This window comes from Furipterus horrens, unplaced genomic scaffold, assembly GCF_987537825.1.
Source record: "Furipterus horrens unplaced genomic scaffold, mFurHor1.1.pri manual_scaffold_11, whole genome shotgun sequence".
Lineage (NCBI taxonomy): Eukaryota > Metazoa > Chordata > Mammalia > Chiroptera > Furipteridae > Furipterus > Furipterus horrens.
This window is the reverse complement of record NW_028327181.1, coordinates 99,025,735-99,036,137: the sequence shown is the minus strand read 5'-3', so window position 1 is coordinate 99,036,137 and position 10,403 is coordinate 99,025,735. Positions and strand designations below refer to the sequence as shown.

General features: G+C 45.9%; 1 long non-coding RNA gene and 1 other non-coding gene across 2 annotated transcripts; both read right to left on the bottom strand.

Moving 5' to 3' along the window:
* Positions 1-104, bottom strand: LOC149998997 (U6 spliceosomal RNA). Its single transcript, XR_016507276.1, has one exon. It is a non-coding gene; the product is annotated as a U6 spliceosomal RNA (small nuclear RNA).
* A 959-nt stretch (positions 105-1,063) lies between these two features.
* On the bottom strand, positions 1,064-10,318 carry LOC149998996 (uncharacterized). Its single transcript, XR_016507194.1, has 3 exons — positions 10,107-10,318; positions 4,097-4,201; positions 1,064-1,183 (listed from the first exon to the last, which is right to left on the bottom strand). It is a non-coding gene; the product is annotated as an uncharacterized LOC149998996 (long non-coding RNA).
* Between the last annotated feature and the right edge of the window lie 85 nt (positions 10,319-10,403).

The window sequence follows — 10,403 nt, the reverse complement described above, 5'->3', positions numbered from 1 at the left end:
GCTTCTCTGGTGATTTTTTTTTCTTTGTGTGTCATTCTTGCACAGGGGCCACGCTAATCTCTGTATCGTTCCAATTTTAGTATCTGTGCTGCCGGAGTGAGCACATCCTCGGTGATTCTGAGCACACGAAAGTGTGACACACAGCTAGTCTAGAATCAAAACAAAACAAGTTCCTGCCACTCCTTGGTTCAGTGGTAGCCCCCTCCCTGCCTTGTGTAAGTCCAAAATGTAACAGGCCTACAAAGTCCTTGAGGAGCTAATCCAGGTGAACCCCTCTCGCTCTTTCCCATCCTTTCCCCCCGGGAGCCTCTGCTGCTTGAGTCCTGCTTGATTTCATGGATCCCTGAATGTGTTTGTTGTCCCTCAACTCTAAGGTTTTCTCCATCGTAAATGCTCAGAGGTTCACTGACTGCGTCAATACATTGAAGCTATCACATGCAAAGGTTCTGTGCTAGGTCGTCGTCGGCAGCCGTCCGTCTCGAGAGACGATGGCGTAGCTTCCTGAGAGTCTATCTGCACCGCCGAGAATGGCTGTGCAGTGCGATTCGGGAGTGACAATCCCTGCCGCACTTGGTACAGGTGAAGGCAGATGGCTGTTGTTGCTGCTGCTGACGCTGCTTCCGCCTCGATCTTTTCTGGACCGCCTCCTCGATGCGCGCAGCCTCTGCACGTGACGTACCTTGCCTGACCACGAGCCTCCAGGCTAGGCGGTCGTCTGCTTGAACTTCCCATGTGTTGAGATTGATGGAGCATTGTGTCATGTCCTTTTTGCAGATGTCTTTGAACCGCAGTTTGGGGCGCCCTGTCATCCTCTTGCCTTCTGCTAGCTCGCCGTAGAGGAGGTCTTTGGGGAACTGTGCTAGGTGCTGGGTAGGAAAGAAGGGCATACAAAGTCCCTGACTCAAATTAATTTGGTGTGGCTGGGGGTGGGGGTGGGTAGGAAATACACCAGAAGTGAAAGGGGAAGAGAACCAACTGTCATACCTTAGGCCCTGGGTGTGAGTTTACTAATAATAACTTGTTTTCTTTTTTCACAAATCCTTTTAAGTGAGTGTACTATTTATTTGCAACTGAAGCTCAAAGGAGTTGAGTAGCTTACCCAGGATCACACAGCTGGCAGGTAGTGTTGATTGAGCTCCTGCTGTATGCCAGGGAGTGAACACATTGGGTGCTGTGCCAGGTACTAGAGAGAAAGAAAAAGAGATGCTATTCTTGCTGTCCTGAGCCCAGGTCTTCTGTTGCCATCACACACCTTCCCAGCCTCGTAGGACTGCAGAACCATCAAAGGGGAACACCTCGCATTCAACTTACCCTTATGAATACGTGGGAACTTCCAGTAATCAAATGCTCATTTAGTCATTGGCTTCTGGGTGACAAGTGTGTCCTACGAGGTGCCCCCTCTACAAAGTTATGCTAAATTACAAAATTACCTTCAGGCAATGGAAGAGTTCCTATAAAAAGTAGGGGACTTCTGGCCAAGATGGGGGCCTAGACAGACATGCTGCATCTCCGTCCACAACGAGGAAGGAATACAAGTACCTCAAAACTAGAGACAACCAGAAGTTCCAGCATATCAAACTGCATGGCAGTCCAGCAAACAAAGATATAAAGAAGAAATACTCATCCAGGCAGGAGGGGCGGAGCCGGAGAGGAGTGGGAACAGTGTGATGACTGCAGCCGAGACAGCTGGCAGAAAGCACAGTAACACATTTTTAAAAGCCGGGAGGGACACCTGGGGAGTGCTCCCAGCACCAGACCAGACCACACAGCTCACAGTTCCAGCGCTTGGGAAAATAAAGCCTCATTGCTTCTGACTGTGAAAACCAATGGGGATTGGTGTGGAGGAAGAAAGTGCCGGTCTCTCAGCAGAGTCCATTCGTTTAGAGGCCCCCACGGTCCTAGATCATCCGCAGTCCCACCCACTCTGGGAACCATGGCCAGGGCAGCAGCTAGAGGGGATGCCATAGAAAAGGGGCAAGTGTTGAGCAAGTGGCATTGTTCCCTCTCAGACCCCTCCCACACACAGCACCACAAGGTGGTGAAACAGGTCACCCTGGACTGACAAATACCTAAGGCTCCGCCCCTTAAAAAGTAACAGGGGCGACAGATCTACCTAAGACGCAGAGGCAAACACAGGAGCCTGTCAGAATGAGGAGAAAGAGAAGTGTGGCCCAAAAGAGGGAAAAGATCAAGGTTCCAGTGGAAGAACTAAGCGACGAGGAGATAGCCAACCTAACAGACAAGGAGATAGCCAACCTAACAGATGCAGAGTTCAAAACACTGGTGATAAAGATGCTCACAGACTTGACAGATATGCTTGAGTATGGCAAACGCAGAAAGGAAGAAGTGAAGCCTATGCTAAATGAAATGAAGGAAAATCCACACAAAACCAATAGTGAAGGAAAGAAAACCAGGATTCAGATCAATGATTTGGAACGTAAGGAAGAAAAAAACAGTCAACCAATACAGAATGAGGAAACAAGAATTTTAAAAAATGAGGAGAGGCTTAGGAACCTCTGGGACAACTTCAAACGTGCCAACATCTGAATCATAGAGGTGCCAGAAGGAGAAGAGAAAAAGCAAGAAATTGAAAGTTTATGAGAAAAAATAATGAAGGAAAACTTCCCAAATTTGGCGAAGTAACTAGACATACAAGTCCAGGAAACACAAAAGAGTCCCAAATAAGCTAGACCCAAAGAGGACCACACCAAGACACATCATAATTAAAATACCAAAGGTTAAAGATGAAGAAAGACTCTTAAAAGCAGCAAGAGTGAAGCAGAGAGTTACCTACAAAGGGGTGCCTATAAGACTGTCAGCTGATTTCTCCAAGGAAACTTTGCAGGCAAGAAGGGACTGGCAAGAACTATTCTAAATGATGAAAACTAAGGACCTACAACCAAGATTACTCTATCCAGCAAAGCTATCATTTAGAATGGAAGGGCAGATAAAGTGCTTCCCAGACAAGGCAAAGCTAAAGTTCATCATCACCAAGACGTTATAATATGAGATGTTAAAGGGACTTATTTAAGAAAAAAGGAGATCAAAACTATGAACATTAAAATGACAACAAACTCACAACCATCAACAATTGAATCTAAAAAACAAAAACAAAAACAAACTAAGCAAACAACCAGAACAGGAACAGAATCACAGGTATGGGGATCATTGGAGGGTTATCAGCTGGGAGGGAGAAGGGGGAGAAATGGGGAAATGGTGCAGGGACTAAGAAGCATAATTGCTTGGTACAAAATAGACAGGGGGAGGTTAAGAATAATATAGGAAAGGGTGAAGCCAAAGAACTTATATGCATAACCTGCCGTGAAGTAAGGGGGTGGGGTTGCTGGAGAGAAGGGGGCTACTAGGCAGAGGGGAGCAAAGGGAAAAGGAACTGGGACAACTGTAACAACATAATCAATGATACACTAAAAAAAAAAAAGTAGTTAAGCATATTCAAATGTGGGAGCAATACATATTCCAATGGCAAACTGGAATTCTGTGAGCTGTGCCTAAGGGACCTATGATCGTATCCTGAGAGTCTTTCCAATTTCCAAGGGGGGAAATGTGAAAAGATAGAAATTTCCCAACATGAAGTTCCGCCCTCCATCATTTTTATAGGGGCAGGAAAGGGGATGGCTGTGCACTGGAGAAGGGCGCTCTGGGAAAAGGACGTACAGCGAGTGCTGTGTCCGGAAAAGAGGGGTGGGGGAAGAGGTTATAAGGAGACTGAATGGTAATGGAAAAAAATACAGTAAAGATTAAATCAAAAAAGAAAAGAGTCGTGGCAGACATTAATTCGGTGACGATCACGTGGAGATGCTGCGCCAAGGCTGTAGTCCTCACAAAGCCTGTGTTAATATCCCCACTTTACAGATGAAGAAAGTGAGACATTGAGAGGCTGGACGATTTGCTCACCCAGCGTAAAGTGGCAGAGCCACTGTCACACCGAGGTCAGGATTGCCGCCTCTGAGCCAGCACTTGGCAACTGGGGTGCTGCCCACAGGCCCCCGTGGGACGGCTGGAGAACACGCATGCGGGCAAATAGCCCAGGGCGGTGCCAGGAGCACCCGTCGTCCGTCGAGTGGTTCTGACTTACCTTTTTGTTTGGTGGTCTCTCCAGCAGAAAGGAGTTCCATGAGAGCTGAGACATGTCTGCCTTGTTTCCAGTTTTAGTCCCAGCGCTTTGTATCAGTTCCTGATCCTAACGGGCCAGTAAAAGAATAAATTAGCTGGGAGGTATGCACTGAGTAGTTTTTACCAGGAGGGCTTCACTAGGAACCTGGGCAAGAAAGGCTTACCTTTTCTAGAACTCTAATTAAATATCAATAACAAGTGTTAGGTCCTGGCTGGTGTGGCTCAGCGGTCGGGCGTCATCCTGCAAACCGAAAAGGTCCCTGGGTTCGATTTCTGGTCAGAGCACGTGCCTGGGTTATGGGCCTGGCCCCAGCTGGGGGCATGAGAGAGGCAAGGGGTTGATGTTTCTCTCCGTCTTTTCCCCCCTCCTTCTCCCTTTCTCTGAAAATAAGTAAATAAATAAAACCTTAAAAAAAAACCCTAATGTTAGAAGTAGAGGATAAGAACCAGATGAACCATCCAGAATGTACTCCTCAGGGTCAGATACCAAAGAAAAAACATCTTTCCTAAATAGTTCAGGAAAACAAGAATCATAGAGTTTATTTAGAGCTTTAAATCCTTGCCAGAACACTCAAGAAACACATAACTGAATTTATAACCAACAACTAAACTACGTAACTCATGCCATCAATTTTGTTCAGGTTCTTACTAAGAGTAGTAAGTACTCGAGCTCCCTGTAATACTACAGGAAAACTGAATACTGACTTCCAGGAAATCTGGAGGCTGAACGGTGACACGGAAACCTTCCAGCTCTCTCTCCTGGGGTCATGGCAAACAAGGTGGGACCCAAGGCTGTGCCAGCAGTCAAAGCCAAGAACCTGGCATATTGCACTTTACATGTGTCAACTGGGGTATAAAAGGCACGGAATAGTGCTCCATTTTGCAATACCATACTTTCACTGATATTAATATACATATTGTACAAACATACTTAAGAGAATGGTCCTGTAAGCTTTTTTGGGGGGTGGGGGGCAGATATTATTGCTTCCCATTCTCATAGTCTCAGCAAATCACAAAGTCCTCAGAACCAGTGATCAGTAAGAGTTCATTGACTTATGCCATAGTAACACAGCAGTTGTCATGAGAATACCCAAAATGCCTAAATTATGGTTCCCGAGTGTCTTATCAGTTATGCAGCCTCTACCTCGGTATGACAATGTCAAGTTCTTTTAACCCCAGTAATGCTTCAGTCCTACTCCTCTGCTCATTACTGGATTCAAGCAGGGCCTAGTGATGTGAGGCTCTTCATTCCATTCGATGAATGAAAACAAATCAAACAAACTTTATATTTTGCAGTTGTGCCAAATACTGATATCTCTACCCTTCCAGCTCGTTTGTGATCAATTACTCTCATCCTGAGTAGAGAAGACAGAGTCAGAAGGATGGTTTTTAAAGGGTGGTCCCCTGGGCAACAGTATCACTTCCACTAGAAAATTTGTCACAAGTACAAATATCCAGAGCACCATCCCAAACTATTGGGGATAGAGCCCAGGACTCAGGGGTTGAACAGACCCTCTAGAGAATTCTGAAGTTCACTAAAACTTGAGAACCACAGGGCTAGAGCAGTTTTTACCCTCCAATAAGAAATTTGTCACATTGTAATTGTATTTCTCAACCTGAAATTTGATGTAGCTAGATATACCTTACTAGGACGATAAAACAGCACGTTTGGGTACATACGTATGCATCTGTATATGTATTTAAAACATCAGTAAAACATTTTTTTCCTTTTGGGTTATTTTTGTTTTGTTCTTTGAAACACTTTAAAAGAATTTAAAAATTTAATTAACTCATAGTTCCTTAATACAACACTTATCTCTCGATTTTATTTTATTTTTTGTTAGAAAGAGGGGAAGAAGGGAGAGGGAGAGGGAGAAAAACATTGATTTTTGTCTCTTGTGTGCCCCCAACAGAGGACCTGGCCCTTAACCTCCTGCGACCCCCCGGTCTGCGGTGTGACGCCCAACCCCTGAGCCACACGAGCAAGGGTTCTATTCACACATACACTTCTTCACATAATGGTAGAAATTCATAACTTTTGGTTTACTCTTTAAATTTTTAAACATTTTTTCAATTAGTTTTTACATTCAGTATTATCTTGTATTAGATTCAAGTGTACAGCTGGCTTACCCTTAAGTTGTAAGTAATGTAGTAAACATGCTAAAAGATAAATTTTTTCTGATTGTAAGAATAATACTCCTTATTCCTGCCAGCTTTTTCCTACATAAATATTGATAGATGCCTTTTAATTTTTACAAAATTAATGACACCTTTAACAAAATTTTACTGAACTTTATAAAATTTTGCTACAATTACCTTTTAATGATTACATATGTCTCTCTAGCTGTGAGACATTTGTTTCCTTTCTTTGGAGATTATTCAAAATGTCCCCTTTGATTATTTTCTGGAAGTGCAATTACGGTACAAAAAGTGAACATTTTAAAACTTCTTCAAGGACTTTTTCACGTTCTTATCAGTCTTCATAGTTCTTCTAAATGAGTGAATAATATCTCATTGATGTTATACTTGTCCATTCCTCTGTTCCCCTGTGGTTGAACATCTATGCCATTAGCTCTTAACAGAGGTGATTTTGCCCTCTAGGGGACATTGGGAGTATCTAGAGATGTTTTCGGTTGTCACAGTTTTTGAGGGGTATAACTGGCCTCTAGAGGACAGAGCCAGGGATTCTACTAAACATCCTGCAATGCACAGGACAGCTCCCACAATATAGTTATCAGGCCCAAAATTTCAACAGCTTGGGGGTTGAGAAATTTTTGTTGTTCCACATATATGTAATATATATTTTTTGGTAAATCACATCAAAATTCACGTAACTTTTGTATTTTGAAATTATTTGAAATAAAATTTCAAGAGAGGACTTACTGGGTCAAAGTGCATAAATATTTATGTGGCTCTTGATAATCTCTACTTTATTTTCCAAAATTATTATGTTTCTTGAAATAATTATATACTTATTTCTCTGCAGGCTAGGAAGCATTGGTTTTACTAGGGTGCATTAAATGCATCCACTCAGCCCTTACAGAAGTCGTGTCTATAGCGTAGTCCCTCTAGCTTGATCTGGTTTGATTCTCGTGCAAGAGGTATGTTTTGTTTTAGGTGATTTTTATTTGATTCCAGAAATATTTTACTCTTTTTATCTTCCTAGTGTTCTGATATAGCTCATGTTGAAGTGTCTCCTGCATAATTGAAGACTCTGCAGAGTAGATACAGGATTCTAGAGATAAACAGCCAATCGAGGGGAGGGGAGGGGGATGAGGGAGGGAGAGGAGCTTGCAGAGAAGGGGTAAGAGATTTGTATGCTGATTATGCGATTTGCTTTTCCAAATTATTCCTTTAGGATTATCTGTTTTAAAAGATAATTATGTATAAAGTACTTAATGAAACCCACTTCTTGGAAGTCTATTGAGATAAACTAGAAGAAGAAAAAAAATCTCTATAGAGAATAATAGCTGTATTAGCTGTAATTTTTTTTTAATCTACTAATGAATGTATTCAAATGATTGTGTAAAGTTGCTGTTATATAGTGGTCTTAAAGCAATGAATATTTCCAATACTTTTTTCAACATTATCTACCTCTAGGGTCTAGCCCTGGCTGGTTTGGCTCAGTGGATTGAGCGTCGGCCTGCGAGCAAAGTGTCGCTGGTTCGATCTTCCAGTCAGGGCACATCAGAGAAGGAAAACTCTGACTCCAAAAAACCTCCGCTGCCTTGCGGCATACCTCTTCAGGGGAAAGGCTAAGGGAGTAAACCCCGACAGAAAATCCGGAGCCGGAGTCCCTAAGGCGGTTTGACGTTGTAGTCAACACCGGCAACTCCTGCGGCGCACCTGAAGCCAAGCTGTATTGACTCCGTCTTTCCCTTGGACCCTTCAGCTGCGAAGAGAGGGGGGGTCTGCTGCATGGGCAACAGCAGACCCTCCATATCACCCTGCCCAGGCTCTGTAGCTTCAGCTTCACTGGAGAGGACACTCCAGTGTCATCGCAAGATGTCGATTCAACACGGGAGGAGACAGATACCGTGTCACTCCCGAGTTGGACTGCACAACCATTCTCGGCGGTGCAGATACTCTTGAGAAGCTACACCATCGTCTCTCGAGACAGACGGCTGCCGACGACGACAATCTACCTCTAGGTCAATTTCAATACTTCCATTGTCTTCAAATAACATTGTCAGTCTTAACATACAAGAAACTCTAGTATAAAAATTTTCTAAGCTCCTTTTTCATTCAAGTTATTTTTTCTCAGACTTTTTGAGAAGGATGGTTTTCCTTTTCAGACTTTTTTATTGGCTGATTGATTTGAGGGAGAGATGATTTATTGTTCCACCCATCCATGCCATCCACTGGTTGACTCTTTTTTATTTTATTTTAAAATAAACTTTAATGGGGGATAATTGCATCCAGTAAGTTCAGCTTTTTGACTTTTGACAACAGCACCCATCTGCTGTAATACAGGAGCTCCAAACCGGTGTCGGGCAGCCTTGCTCTCAGAAATCCCTGGGAGATCGCTGTGGCAGTGGGCAACCGACGGGTCTATTGAGGGAAAAAGGGGAAGGGGGTGGAGGGGAGAGGCAGCTCCCAGACTGACACGAAGGCCGGAGAGTCCACAGGCCCAAGGGGAATGGGGACTCCGGGTCCTCCACACGGCCCGCAGGAGTCCCCTGGTTGACTCTCGTATGTGTCCCACTGGGGATCAGCCTGCAACCTTGCAGTCGCGGGATGAAGCTCTTACCAACTGAGCTCCCTGGCCAGGGCTCTTTTTGGTCTTTCATCCTGTTATTTTTTCCCTTTGCTTCTACTCATCCTGTTCCCCCAGAATAATTTCCTCTGGGGGAAATTAAGCATGATTTCTATCAACGTCTTATTAAGCTTGGCTCTAACTTCTATTTCTTCCCTTGGTTGGCTTTAACTTTTGCTACTCAAAGAATTTTGAATAGCCAGAGCAGATATAATAACCAGTTTTTAAAACCAATTTTATTTAGTTTTAGAGAGAGGGAAAGGGAGGGCGAGAAACATCAATGTGTTAGAGAGACATCGATCAGCTGGCTCCCGCCGGCCCCCACCTGCGGACCCGGCCCGCAACCCAGGCCTGTGCCCCGGCTGGGCATGGATCCGGCGACCCTCTGGTTCTCAGGCCGGCGCTCAGTCCACTGAGCCGCACCAGCCAGTAACCAGTTTTTAAAAACCGACTTATTTGCTACTGAATGCTTATTTCACTTCTGTAAAATATTAGGCCTCCTGTTACCCTCTAAATGAAGGAACGCGCATGCGTAACTTCTTAGTCTTCAATAGCCCCACCACTGGCGTCAGGAACGCTCAGACCAGTGAAACGCTGAGACATTTGGAGAGACGGCAAGGCAGAGAAGGCGAAAGCGTGGAGTGTCGTGCAGAATCACAGAATTTCATCCTGCGGACGGCGGGCGCGCGAGGGGTTGGGGGAACCGTGTCGGCCGCAGGGTTTTCCTGACGACGCCGTCATCTCACGTCCACCGCCCGACACAGGTCGCTCAGACTCCTCCGAGGGAACGGCCTGCTTCCCCGGCGACAGAACTGAACCTGCATGTCGTTTTCAGACCCAGGTCTTCTTAGACAACAGGGGCTGCTACGCTCGCGGGCGCCGTCCCCGAGGCCAGCTTTTACACGTTCAACCGTCTCCGCTGAGTTTAGGAAAGTCGCTTACTCGGGGGCCTGGAGCCAGTGCTACCCCGCCCCGGCGTGTGGGTTTGTAAATGTGGCGCTAACAAGATAAACAACTCCTCTCGGATACCAGGGCGTTTCTGAGGTCTCCATGAACGAGACCCGGGGTCCCCCCTTTTCCCTGCGTTTCTTTGGTGGGGTAACAAGCCAGTTACTTGTATTTAATTAAGCAAGCCCCGCGGCTGCATCGGTTTTGTCCGCGTGCTTCCTGGGACTTGTGGGGAAAGAGTCGGCAGCGAATGCCTGGGTGCACATACCGACGGGCCGACGGGGACCGGGGACGGGCTCCCCCGCTGGGAACTCCGCTGCGGCGACGACGCGACCCTGCAGACCAACCAGGGCAGAGAGAAGCCGGAGCGCGGAGACGCCCAGGCGCCGCGCACGCGCAGCCGCACCGCCGGCGCTCCCGCCGTCTCCGGGGGCCTTCCCCCCGGCCGGCACGGGGCTGTCCGCAGCGGCGCCTGACGCGGCAGGATCTTACTCCGAGGACCCCTGCTCGTCTCCCGGGCGTGCTGTCGAGGCCGGGAAGGAAGGACATGTGTAGCATGTCACAG